The following is a 13727-nucleotide window of genomic DNA, read 5'->3' on the forward strand; positions in this document are numbered from 1 at the left end:
CTTTGAAACACGTGTATTTTTATTGTCAAAACCTACCAAAAGCCTTTTCCCCCCCAAGGACACCTATATCCATTTCTGTTATATTAATTCATTTTTATTTCTAGTGTTACTTTTTTCTTGCAAGTTTTGTGCTTTGCTTGTGTTTTCTGTTTCTTCTCTCTTTTCAGTGACTTCCTTCATCTTTTGAAAAGTCACTTACATTATGCATCTTCTGCGCTTTTCCTTCCTGTCTCTGTGTCTGTCCCTGTGTCTCTGTTTTTGTCCTCTTGTGTGTCCTTCTATTTTTCTGCCCTGCCGACTGCTTTCCCCCCAGTTTGTTGTCTTGTGTTTCTGAGTTACTGCTGAAGACTTTTCTTTTTCCTGTTTTGTGCAGTGTCTTAAGTTACTAGTTTTATACAAACAGTTCACACCAGGGGCCTTAAAGTTGCTCCCTGAATGGAATGTAATCACCATTAATGTTAGCAATTACTTCTGCCAGAGAGGTTGTGTTTTTGGTAGTGTTTGTGTGCATGTGTTTCATTCTGTCTGCAAATGTGGGATTTCAAAAAGTTCTAAATTAATTCTGGTAAACTTTGTAGAGTGGGGTGATGTTAAAACTCCATTAAAATTTGCTTTACATCCACCAAGGCCTTCAAGGGCAGCGTAACTATTCATTGGTCAAAAATTGACAAAAAACCTTAAACTTAGAAACTATGAGTGTTTGACTTCTTATCTCTCCTTCAAGGTCAGCAGATTAATCCGAAGGTCAAAATGATTCTATACAAATTAGATGTAAAGCTATTTAATTCTTACTCCCATAGTTTGTAATTACAACATATAGGCATAAGGCATATAGGGAATATAGTGGGAATTTAAATATCACATTACTTTGGACCTCTTACCTCTACTTCAAGGTCAAATAAAGTCAAACTTTCATGAAATGCCTTTTATTTTTAAAACATTAGACATGATTTACATCCAAATATCATGTCACCTTTGACCTCTGACCTCACTTTTACATTTCTGGCTTCCTGTCATGTTGATCCCAAAATGTGTCATATCTTTAAAGAGAACCTTGACTAGAGAATGAGCTGCTTAGAAATATACTGTAGTATCATTTTATGGGTAAGGGTTAACCCTAACCCTAGGGACAGTTATTCATGTCCAGTTATTTACAAATCAATATTAAGTTCCTACTCCTACATAATGTTTATATACGAAATATTCTACTATTGCCTTAAAAGTAAATAAAGCCGAGCGAGTGAGCTTTGAGCTTTGATGTCAAAAAAATGGTCATCATTAAAAACTGTAGTCAACCAACCAACAGGGGCTGACCCGCTGGCTACCCATGATGTCTTATTCCATTGCACTGTTAGCAGCATTTCTATAAACAATAATTACATTTCATTATATTTTTATTCATCCATTTTATGTTGTACAGGAATGATTATTCACTAACATTTGAATATATCACCACATGCTCTTTTAGCTGGAGTGTGGATATGGGACTCCAGACTGCAAATCTGCTCCAACAAATGGGAGCTTCGCCTGCTGCAAAGAAACTGCCCTGTTCTTGTCATCGTTTTTCACACCACTGACTGTTATCTGGTGACATATCCACCAGTCAATAAGACCCAAACCATTTTTTAGCATTTTTTCCCAGTCAGTAGGAATATAGTATTGTGAAAAAGCCAGCCATCATTTCTTCATATCCTGCTTCCAACGAGACTTTATTTTTATGTCATTAGCAGCCTGATGCAAAAACACATAATTTGTTCCCATTTCTTCAGTTAAATCTTTTTTTTTAAGACTAAAAATAACAGAATTTGACAGGCATAAAATAGCATTGTAGCACCAACAAGATGATTCCCAAAGAGCTTCTTGATAAAAACTTGACATATCTCATCATGGGTGTGCAGTAGAGGACAAAAGAAGAAGTGGCAGGCCTAAGATTCTACAGCATCTGAGAGTCATGGCATTAAGAATCGGGAAAAATCTCAGCAAAGAATATATATAAACAAGAGGTCTTAGCAGAGAGTGTCTACAGATGTGGTGAAGGGTCTGTCTGCATTTCAGTCAGTGATTTTGAGGGGATCTTTTAAAATTGACAGAATTATTAATGCAGAAAAATACAATCAGATTTTGAGCCACCATGCAGATCCAGACAGTACAAAGTAAACCCATAGACCACTGACCCCACCACATGCTGTTGAGAATCATTCCTCTAGAAAAAGTAAAAACAGGCAAACAGGCTGAACTGCACACCTGAGCAAGTCAAGTCAGCATCAGACACGAGTTAGAGGCAACCACATTTTTACTCTCTAGCTTTTAATTGTGACTGAGTTTTGTTTTGTTCTTTGTGTGTGTTTGATCTACTTTTTTACTATGTACAGCACTTTGGCCAACCTGTGTTCTTTTTAAATGTGCTGATTGATTGATTGATTGATTGATTGATTGATTGATTGATTGATTGATTGATTGATTGATTGATTGATTGAACCATAAGATAGCTGTGGTTGATCTGCCCCCAAAAAAGTATTATTCCAAAGTATAACATGTACCTTGACCAGAGATGGGGCACAGTAGCATCTTTATGCATGGGATGGTCCAGCTTAAGACTTTAATTTGTGGCATTTCTGAATTTGAATGCATGTTTTTCCAGTAAAAGCACCAGCAGATGAACCTGACTGTACTATTTGAAATGTTGAAGCCTTAAGTTTGGCATTTTTGTCTGTTTCTCCCAGCAGTCTTTCCAAACAACCCATATTCGTTCAGACCTTTTCTAGTTTAACTGGGGCCCTCAGAATCTGAGAGGTAGCTCTTAGGTATTTTGCAGTTTTTCTAAGCATTGCACAATCTTACCTTGGGTTGGATTTGCAAGAATGTCCACTTCTGGAAAGATTATTGCCCTGTATTTAGACACACCTGAATACACCATCTGCTACTTTTCTTCTTAAAGTGAGGATGTGCTTAATTTTTCTAATGTTATTTTAGTAAGGACTATATATACACTGTAACCTTGGGATGCATTGCACACAAACAGATGCTAACATAGTTCGTGAAAATAATAGTTATTGAGTTGATTTTATTCACTGAGAAAACTTCATTAAGTTAACCAGACAAGCATAAAAAGATGCCGTGGCAAATCAGGGCTAACGAGACAAGGGAAACAAAACCAGATACATTAACATGAGACACGGACTTTCAAAGTAAAACAGGAAACATAACCCAGAGACGTGGACTTGACAAGGGGACACAGCAGACAGGGGAGACAGAGCAACTAAGAAACACAGACAGAAACCAGAACATTAATAAAGAAACCAAAAGACTAGAAACAATAAATAATGGCAGAATCAAAGTACAATAGTAAAGAAAACTCAAAACTCTGGGTCAGCGACCCAGGTCTCCTAACGACTGGTGACCGAGGCTACCAACAACTGCAAGGAGGCTTTGCAAGCAATTTCACCCTAGCAACCGCCAATAAACGTCACTGACGGGTATCTATGCCTGTGTGATAGGGCCCAAGTTAAAACCTGGGTAATTTATTTTTAACAATTCATTTTAAAAGTTACTTAATAACTACAGATATACTATACATCTCTGAAACTTGTGAGTGTTTTATAGGGGCTGAAGCTATTCAACTCTTGAGCCAGATAAGAGTGCTGTTCTTGCTAGAAGTAATTATATTACTGCTTATTGGAGAGGAATAACGTCACAATTTTTGCACACTGTCAACACGTTATTCTTCATTTGATGCATAATTAGCTGCCGAAGCTTGCAGGCGTGCCTCCTCTCAGTCACACGGTGTCCTTCCTCTGTTAGTAATACTGTGGGGAATTGGTGGAAATTTTATTTTCAACTTGAGTGCATTTGCAGTAACTAACTGGTGTGCACTCCCCTCCTCACACAGTCAGCTCACTGTCAGTGTGTGTACACAAAGCAGGACTCTTCATAGACATAACACTTGATAGCTCTGTTGAATTGTCATTAACAATATGATAGTGGATCTAAAAAAAGAGAAGAACTGACTGAAGTACTGCTGCTGTGGCATTTCTCACAACTTCAGAGACCTGCCTAATTAATATGGTGTGTTTCTTAACCTAGTCCACTTAGAAAACTCTAAAGAACTGCTCTCTTAATAGGCCTGACTCACTCTTCTACGCTGCTTTGCTTCCCAGCATGTGTCTTGTCACATGTGCTGGCCCAGATAGGCAGTTTACAGCTCAAATGCTGCTTATTTACTATGGCCTCTTAGAAGTGACACAGTGATGCTTTTTGAAGTTTCTCCCTGTATTTTTGTCTTTCATTCTATTGCTAATGCATTGCTCTACAGAATTTTGTACAAAAAAGTATTGGACTATAGTTGGTTATAAGAAAAAATTAAGCTCTCTTTAATTATGTGAGAAAGAATAGTTAGTTTGACAAGTTGGCCTGTGATGTGAACCGTTTCCTCCCATGAATTAATTGCTATTGGCTGAAAGCAGTGACCCACACCAAAATGGTCTGCTCCCTGAGCAAAGGGCATCTAACAAGGTGACCCTGACTCCAGGCTTCGCTTTGTGTTCATTTTCCCTTCACTACTACTCACCATGACATTTTTCTGGTGGCTGTGGAGGTCAGTCATGCATGACACAAGATGATTTCCTAATGAAAATAACCAATAGAAGCTGGGTAAAACATAAAGGCATTGATTAGTATTTGGTGCAAAACTGGTCATCCACCACATGATTAGAACTCCATCCACTAACTGAACTATTCGTACAGCACAAATTAAGATGTATCAGACCAGGCTGGTACATTTGTCCAGTCTTCCATTATCTGGTGTTGCTGACTTTATAGCAACTGTACCTTCAGTTTCCTGTTCATATCTGACAGGAGTGGCACCTGCTGCTGTTGCCTACCTCCTTAAGGGTTAAATGTGTTGTACATCCAGGTAGGCTCATTGGCATCAATTGACTGTAATGAGTGTAGCCTTTCTGTCAGCATAAATGTGTCTCACCATTCCTCTTTCACCTCCACCACCAAGAAAGAGAACCACCACTCAGTGGATATTAATCTGTAAGCCTTAAGTCCACTAAATGCATGCTGATTGGCTGTTTAAATATTTGCTGCCACAAGTAATTAATAAACTGTCTGGTGCAAGCATATTTCATTTAAAACATTTTTAACTCATTGCAATTATCTGAGATCTGTAGTTACTTTAAATGATTAGTTCAAGTACAAAACTTCTGCATTAGATTACCCAAACAGCACAGAGACCGTTTAACTGTGCTTACACTTATTCTCATGGACACAGGTGTATAAAAATCAAGCAAACTGTTTAGCAAATATCTGTGAAAGAACGGGTCGCTGTCAGGAACTCAGTGAATTCCAGTGTTATAGGATGCCACCTGTGCAACAAGTCCATTCATGACTTCTTTTGGACTCCCAAATTTGTGGGAACAGTGTGGGGCTGGCCCCTTCCTCTTCCAATATGTTCCTAATACACATCAGTGTAAAAAGCAAATGTCCTTAAAGACATGGATAAGAGAGTTTGGTGTGATGTGGAAGAACTTGACTGGTCTGCACAGAGTCCTTGTCCTAAATCCGATACAGAATAACTTTGGGGATGAATTAGAGCAGAGACTGTAAGCCAGGCTTTTTTTGTCCTCATAACTTCATTATTTAAAGTTTCTGGATGCCTTCTTGACCTCATTAATAGGCTTCTGGATGAATGGTCAAAGATTCCCACAAACACACTCCTAAACCTTGTGGAAAGCTTTCCCAGAATACTAGAACCTGTTATAGCTACAAAGGGTGGCTGGCATCATGCTAAACATTATGGATTAACAATGGGACTCAAATTCTGCCACAAGCACACTTAAAATATAGAACTTGGGCTATTACTCGAATCTAGAGGAAGATAGTACAAAAGCACTGTCATAGCCTGGCTGTAGTGCAGCTTTATAATATATTTATTAATGCTAATTAGATGACATCATTATCAGAGCCAGAATTTGTAATTGTGTCCAAAGTGCAGCCTGATATTAACCTCTCAGACTAAACATTGTTCCCAAATGCTAACTGTGAAGGCTTCATCAGGAGGAGAAATGCCATCAACTTCTCAAGGTCACCTGGTAGAGCAGCGCAGGAACGCACCCCATGGCCATCAGACTGCAAATTGCCACGAAAAGTCTCCTGTCCGCATAGCAAGGCTTCCTAATGGGCTGTTTAATGAGACCATCAAATGCAAATGGGACCTTAGTTGTGAGTCTTGAGCACCCAGGCAAAGCATTCTGCTTGAGAGTGTGTGGGGGTGAATATTCCACCTCTGCAATTTTCCATTCAGCTAGTAGACATAACACTTGGCTCCAGAGTGATTACTGTGGGAAGCACAGACTGGTGTTATTGCACAATGATAAGCACTGCTGTCACAGTAATCATAAAGGAAGACTCAAATCCCAGCTGATCAATAGCTAGCATCTTTCTCAGTAGCCTATTTGCGAGAGTGTGTGTGTGTTGACTCTCATTTGTAATATTTAGCAGTGCTAATTCTTGACACAGTAATCCACCATCTGCTCACAGTCTGTTTAGAGTCAGCCTTCTATTTTTCTTACCTGGGGAAAAAATGCCTCATCGAGTCTGTATAGATAACCTCCCCACTGGAAGCTTTGCCAGGCCAGAAGCGCTTGTTCACTTCCATCATGTATGAAGACACAGACATGTATATTAATTTATTATGTTAATTATTTTTATGTTCATTATATCACTGTATATAGTGAGAGATGGCAACAACTGCTGTTCATAAAAATCAAACAAATAAAATAAAAGTTTGATTTTATTAATCTGCTGAGATGATGGTCTGTACTTGTCATGATGCCTTAGACCATGGGGGCCCCGGCAGTACCCATCTAGTACTGAAGGTTGCCTCTTGGTGTACTGGCATGCTAACACTTGCTTATTAGCTCTATTAACCCAATGTTCAATTCCATTAAATAACATTTTATCTATACAGCACCAAATCACAACAACAATTGGCTCAATGACCTTTATATTGTAAGGAAAAACTCCCTTTTAACAGGAAGAAACCTCCGGCAGAACCAGGCTCAGGGAGGGGCGGGGCCATCTGCTGTGATTGGTTGGGGGGAGAGAAGGAAGACAGGATAAAGACATGCCGTGGAAGCATACACGTGTACAGATGATAAAGCTCAGAAGATCTCTTGACGTTAGGTAAATGGGTAAAATAACACAATAACAGCTATATCCATTAAATATCGAAGCAATATTATCTTAACCTGACTTGTTATCAGCATTGCTGCTAATAATGACCTCTTATTACTTATTTAGGTCGCTCTAAATGAACAGCAGCTAATGGTTAAAACACAACTCTACTTTACAAATAACTGTGGGCAAATAAACTGATATAAAATGTATGCATTTCCAACATTTCTCCACAGTTTGTAACTATAAGCCAAAAATTGACTTTGTATGCCATGTTTCTGTCTGTATATCGACGTCTTGGCAAGTAGTGAACAAAAATGAGGTATTTGAATTAGGTTTGTACCCAGAAAACAACCTTAACTGCATGTTAATTATTGTTACCATGGCATCAAGGTAAGCTAAGTCCAACATGTTTTAGTGCATTTTCACAATTATAATTTCAGGACGTTTCAGGATACAAACCCTGACACAGGGTTATGCACAGGTCAGTCTTGGTAAACAGAACTTATTTTTAGATGTTGTAATTCTCAGTTTCAATGGTTCTTGGTCTGCAGGATGGAACTGATGACACCACTGTCATCGAGTGCAAAGATGTCACTCGACGTCTTCATGGATGCTGTAAGGAGAGATGGCCTTCGACGAGGCATATTTAAATATTAATGGCAATTAAAAGCTCCCTTTTCCCCAGCTTTCAACGTCCTCTCTTTCCCACAGCAATAATAGATATTACTGGCCTGGTGAAAACCTGTTATTTGCTGAATGAACAAGCAGGAGGTAATGAAGATGGTGCTATGTTATCAGCCTATATCAGCAGCCCTATAGTTCATTAATGGATGCTAAAAAAACAAAAAAAACAAATGGACTCTTGGAAAAATGAAATAGATTTTCTATATAATATCTGGACAAAGTATCTGCAAACTTATTCAGATGGATACCAAAAACCACAAGGCACAGCCAAGCTGACTGAACACTTATCTCATTAAGATGAGTGACAAGCATCCACCACAAGAATTCCACCCACTAAGGGCAGGAAAGGTTGAATTGTAGGACATGCAGATTTTTTATTATATTAAGGTTTGCCTTGAAAACTACATATTGAAATATGTAGATATGGCCAAAGTTGAACTTTTAAAAGCTTCATAGACAATAAATTAACTTCATTTTATTCTTAGTAATTAACTTTATTTGGTTCATTAATGGAGATTAAGACTCAACCTTACAAGTTTAACAATGGAATTGTGCCTGAACTAAAAAACCAACAAAGAAACTTACACACAGATCAGAGTGTGACCACAGGGTGCAGAGGCTCACCTAAAAGGCAACGAGCACATCTCCCCCAAATCCAAAATCTCAACAATAGCAGGGTGGTATCACAGTCTAAAACCTAAAAACGACATAATTTGGTAGTGTTATAATAAGCCAAGAGGTCACCAAAGTCAGAGATAGTTCATCTCAGGACTTCACTAAGTTCTAGAGCTATTAGGACTAGTGATAAAGTGAGTGACAAACTCACTCACTATGTTGGGGTGGGGGTGGATGAATGGGTCAACAAAACATTGAACTTCAACAGAGAAGGTGTTTGGTCTCCCATTTAATCATGAAAGCCTGTAACCTTAACCACATCGTGGTAAATATGACAACACGTGTTCAGTATCTTAACCCAAACCTTGACTGATCCTTCATTTTCTTCCATTTATTTAGGGTTATAAATTGAACAGGTGGAACATATGCCAGCTATCATGAGGCGAAAGGCAGGGTAGACCCTCAACAGGTCAGGAGTCTGTGACAAGCAGGCAACCAGTCACACGTTTATATCTATGGTCAATTTAAACTCCAATTAACCAAACTTTGATCTTCCCTTCATCAGTAACCAGGTTGCTTTTGTGCCTACAGTACTGTGCAAAACTGGACCCATCCCTCATTTTTTGATATTTTGCTAGGAAATGGGAAATACAGGGAGTGCAGAATTATTAGGCAAATGAGTATTTTGTCCACATCATCCTCTTCATGCATGTTGTCTTACTCCAAGCTGTATAGGCTCGAAAGCCTACTACCAATTAAGCATATTAGGTGATGTGCGTCTCTGTAATGAGAAGGGGTGTGGTCTAATGACATCAACACCCTATATCAGGTGTGCATAATTATTAGGCAACGTCCTTTCCTTTGGCAAAATGGGTCAAAAGAAGGACTTGACAGGCTCAGAAAAGTCAAAAATAGTGAGATATCTTGCAGAGGGATGCAGCAGTCTCAAAATTGCAAAGCTTCTGAAGCGTGATCATCGAACAATCAAGCGTTTCATTCAAAATAGTCAACAGGGTCGCAAGAAGCGTGTGGAAAAACCAAGGCGCAAAATAACTGCCCATGAACTGAGAAAAGTCAAGCGTGCAGCTGCCAAGATGCCACTTGCCACCAGTTTGGCCATATTTCAGAGCTGCAACATCACTGGAGTGCCCAAAAGCACAAGGTGTGCAATACTCAGAGACATGGCCAAGGTAAGAAAGGCTGAAAGACGACCACCACTGAACAAGACACACAAGCTGAAACGTCAAGACTGGGCCAAGAAATATCTCAAGACTGGTTTTTCTAAGGTTTTATGGACTGATGAAATGAGAGTGAGTCTTGATGGGCCAGATGGATGGGCCCGTGGCTGGATTGGTAAAGGGCAGAGAGCTCCAGTCCGACTCAGACGCCAGCAAGGTGGAGGTGGAGTACTGGTTTGGGCTGGTATCATCAAAGATGAGCTTGTGGGGCCTTTTCGGGTTGAGGATGGAGTCAAGCTCAACTCCCAGTCCTACTGCCAGTTTCTGGAAGACACCTTCTTCAAGCAGTGGTACAGGAAGAAGTCTGCATCCTTCAAGAAAAACATGATTTTCATGCAGGACAATGCTCCATCACACGCGTCCAAGTACTCCACAGCGTGGCTGCAAGAAAGGGTATAAAAGAAGAAAAACTAATGACATGGCCTCCTTGTTCACCTGATCTGAACCCCATTGAGAACCTGTGGTCCATCATCAAATGTGAGATTTACAAGGAGGGAAAACAGTACACCTCTCTGAACAGTGTCTGGGAGGCTGTGGTTGCTGCTGCACACAATGTTGATGGTGAACAGATCAAAACACTGACAGAATCCATGGATGGCAGGCTTTTGAGTGTCCTTGCAAAGAAAGGTGGCTATATTGGTCGCTGATTTGTTTTTGTTTTGTTTTTGAATGTCAGAAATGTATATTTGTGAATGTGGAGATGTTATATTGGTTTCACTGGTAAAAATAAATAATTGAAATGGGTATATATTTGTTTTTTGTTAAGTTGCCTAATAATTATGCACAGTAATAGTCACCTGCACACACAGATATCCCCCTAAAATAGCTCAAACTAAAAACAAACTAAAAACTACTTCCAAAAACATTCAGCTTTGATATTAATGAGTTTTTTGGGTTCATTGAGAACATGGTTGTTGTTCAATAATAACATTATTCCTCAAAAATACAACTTGCCTAATAATTCTGCACTCCCTGTAGGTGGACCTATTTATTGAAACATGTTCAAACATACATGCAAACACAGATTATCAAGCAGAAACTTCATTTAGCAGTTACTTTTCTCGGCTCCCCTAATCACAAACAGGTAGGTCTGCATGTTTCATCTGGCTGCACTTACCCTTCATGGCACAACCCCAAAGTCAACATTTGGTTTGACCACCTTTATTCTTCAACACAGCCTGAACTCTCTTAAGCAAGTAACGTGTAATTCTGTCTTGACTTTACAAAACTCTTCTTTGGATGTTGGCTTTGGTTCTGTTACCTCACAAGATGATCCAATCCTGTTTCAGTAATGTTGAGCCCCGGTCTCTGGGGTGGCCAATCCATGACCGATGTTCCATTATCCAAGTATGTGTTTACTCCATTGCCAGTGTGTTTGGAATCATTGTCAAGCCATGGACAAACAGACACTTTCCAGATGGTATTCCACAGTGGATCAAAATCTGACTGTACTCTGTGTTCCCAACTCTATTTAGAAAGGCAGCCCCAAACCATGATAGAGCCTCTACCATGCTTTACACACAGCTGTAGACTCTAACTGTTGTACCTCTCTTCAGACCTCCTCTGTACATATTGATGATAATTTAAACCAAAAAGTTACATTTGGATTGATCACTTTCTGTTACCACTGATTTTTAGTCCAGTTGCCTTTCTTAACAATTGCTTCTTGACAGCTACTTGACCACTGAGACCATCACTGATGTGGCTTTAGCAAAAAGCAGATGGATGAGTGGAAGGCCAGAATCATCTCTTAGGTCCTGTGTCACGTCTTTGCTGTTTTTTTCCTATTTCTCTCAGATATTGTTCTTCTGCTATAGATGTTTTATTACAGCTATCTGTTCTTCACACTGAAGACCGTGTTGACATACATTAGGGTTTCAAATAAATACTATTTAGTGGCTGTCAGACTGTGGTATCGTTGGCATATTTTATAGATACAATGAAAGAAATGGGAAACATTAGAAATTCTATTTATTTATTTATTTATTGGCAGGCTGCTAGTAACAATGTTCCTAAAGATAGTAGACAGAACATTGGTCCATCCCTTGATTAAGGTGCCCTTTTAAATACTTGAATCAAGGTGGAGGGGTGGTCTTAAACCAAGTAAAGAAGGTGTTTAGCTTCTCAGTGAGTTTGAGGCTGCTTTGGAGGATGCATGGCTTTGGCCTTTGCAGTTGGTGAATGCTTGGATGCCACTCCACACTTGGTGGGGGTTGTTATCAGTGAAGAACCCCCCTGTCCTCCTCCTGTAGGCTTCCTTTGCCTGTTTAATGCCCTCCTCAGGTTGGTTCTGGAAGTGCTATACAGAGAAGTACAGTGTTTTTGCAAATAAATGTGGCATGACTCAAAACTTAGTCTTATTTTGCAGGTACGGACACACAGTCGTTCATGATTACCTAATTCTGATTGATGCACAGAGGTATGAGAGTTATAAAGTGAGTGAAAACACTGAGTAGAGCCTTAAACTAGCCCATTAACAACTTAGTTCTGTTTTTTTTCTCTTCTTTGGTCAACCAGGCTGCCCACATCTTTACAAGACAGTTTTAATTCCTCTACAAATGCTCCTATAGGACAACCTTAGTCCTCACCTTGCTCATACTGCATCAATAAGACAAAGCCGAACCCTGGGGATGAGTTTTACCTTCTCACTCACTGCTCTGCCCCTTCTCCAAATGGCTCTGCTGACAGGACTTGTGATGGGTATAATCCACTGATCTCTTGACAGACTGGATCCTGGCCTGCTCTCCCCATCTACCACCACAGAGCACAATGGGAATTTCAGTTTGATCTGCCAGCCGAGATTTTCATCACAAACCAGCGCTATAAAAACCACCTTGACTTGTGGCAGCAGAGGAGCTCAATCACTACTTGTTAGATTTTCTGTCTCGGCTTCTACTTGTCCCGTGGTGATTTACAGCTGGGCTTAAGCTCACATTATGAGGAACGTGGCACATCCCTCAGAGGATGGCAGGTTAAAGTTATGATGCTGCATCAGAATCAAGCATTATCATGAAATATCACATCTTGAGTTCAACACATGCGGCGGCACACACCGCAGCTGAATTGGAAGATCTGGTGGTGACATCTGGGTATCCTGTAAACACACACATAGTCAGCAAATAAGAAGAAAAATAGATCGAGCTTGGCAGGAGATATAGAAGAGAGAGAAGCAACTGGCAGGTGCATGCCATCCGGAGCTTACACAAGAAGCTTGATAAATACTTAACTAGCTTGTAGCACATGGCATAAACCCCTGTTGGGTAACAATCAGTGAATAAGGCACGGGAGGCTGACAGCATGGTGCAGGTCAGGGACGAGGAAGAGGGGGTAATGTTCTGAGAGGTTACATCTACTGTGTCACATCCTCTGCCTGTTTGTGTCTGTGCAGAGCTTCCAGCTGTGATCTTCAGGACATTATTCTGATGTTGCATCACAGCCTCATGCCTGCACCACGATAATCACCAGATTCTCTGCAGCAGCACAAACAAACCTAACAGGTACAGAAACTAAATAAGAAAAGCCACATGTAATGATCATGTAATGTCCACTTAAAACCAAATTCCCAAAAGTATCTATCTATCTATCTATCTATCTATCTATCTATCTATCTATCTATCTATCTATCTATCTATCTATCTATCTATCTGATCATGAGGCCTGTTGGAAATCACACATCACTCATGTGAGGGGAAAGTTAGCTCGGGGCATTGCTGTCTTGGGGAAAGCAAAACAATTCCTGGATAGGAAAACATTGTACATGTGATATTGTGCTTTACTATTACCATACATGAGTTATTGTGTAGAGGTTTGGGGAAATACATATAAAAGTAATATTCAGACTATAATCATAATGCAGAAAAGGGCTATTAGACTAATAAATCAGGAGGGGTATAGGGCTCACACAAATGCACTCTTTCTTAAGACGCAAGCTACAAAATTCCAGGATCTGGTGAAGTTTAAAACAGTGCAAATAATATATAAGGCAAGGAAAGGGATGCTCCCAATCGA

This window comes from Diplotaxodon limnothrissa, linkage group LG17 (genome assembly GCF_057381915.1).
Source record: "Diplotaxodon limnothrissa isolate DT_005_m linkage group LG17, D_limnothrissa_male_GT1.1, whole genome shotgun sequence".
In the NCBI taxonomy this organism is placed as follows: Eukaryota; Metazoa; Chordata; class Actinopteri; order Cichliformes; family Cichlidae; genus Diplotaxodon; species Diplotaxodon limnothrissa.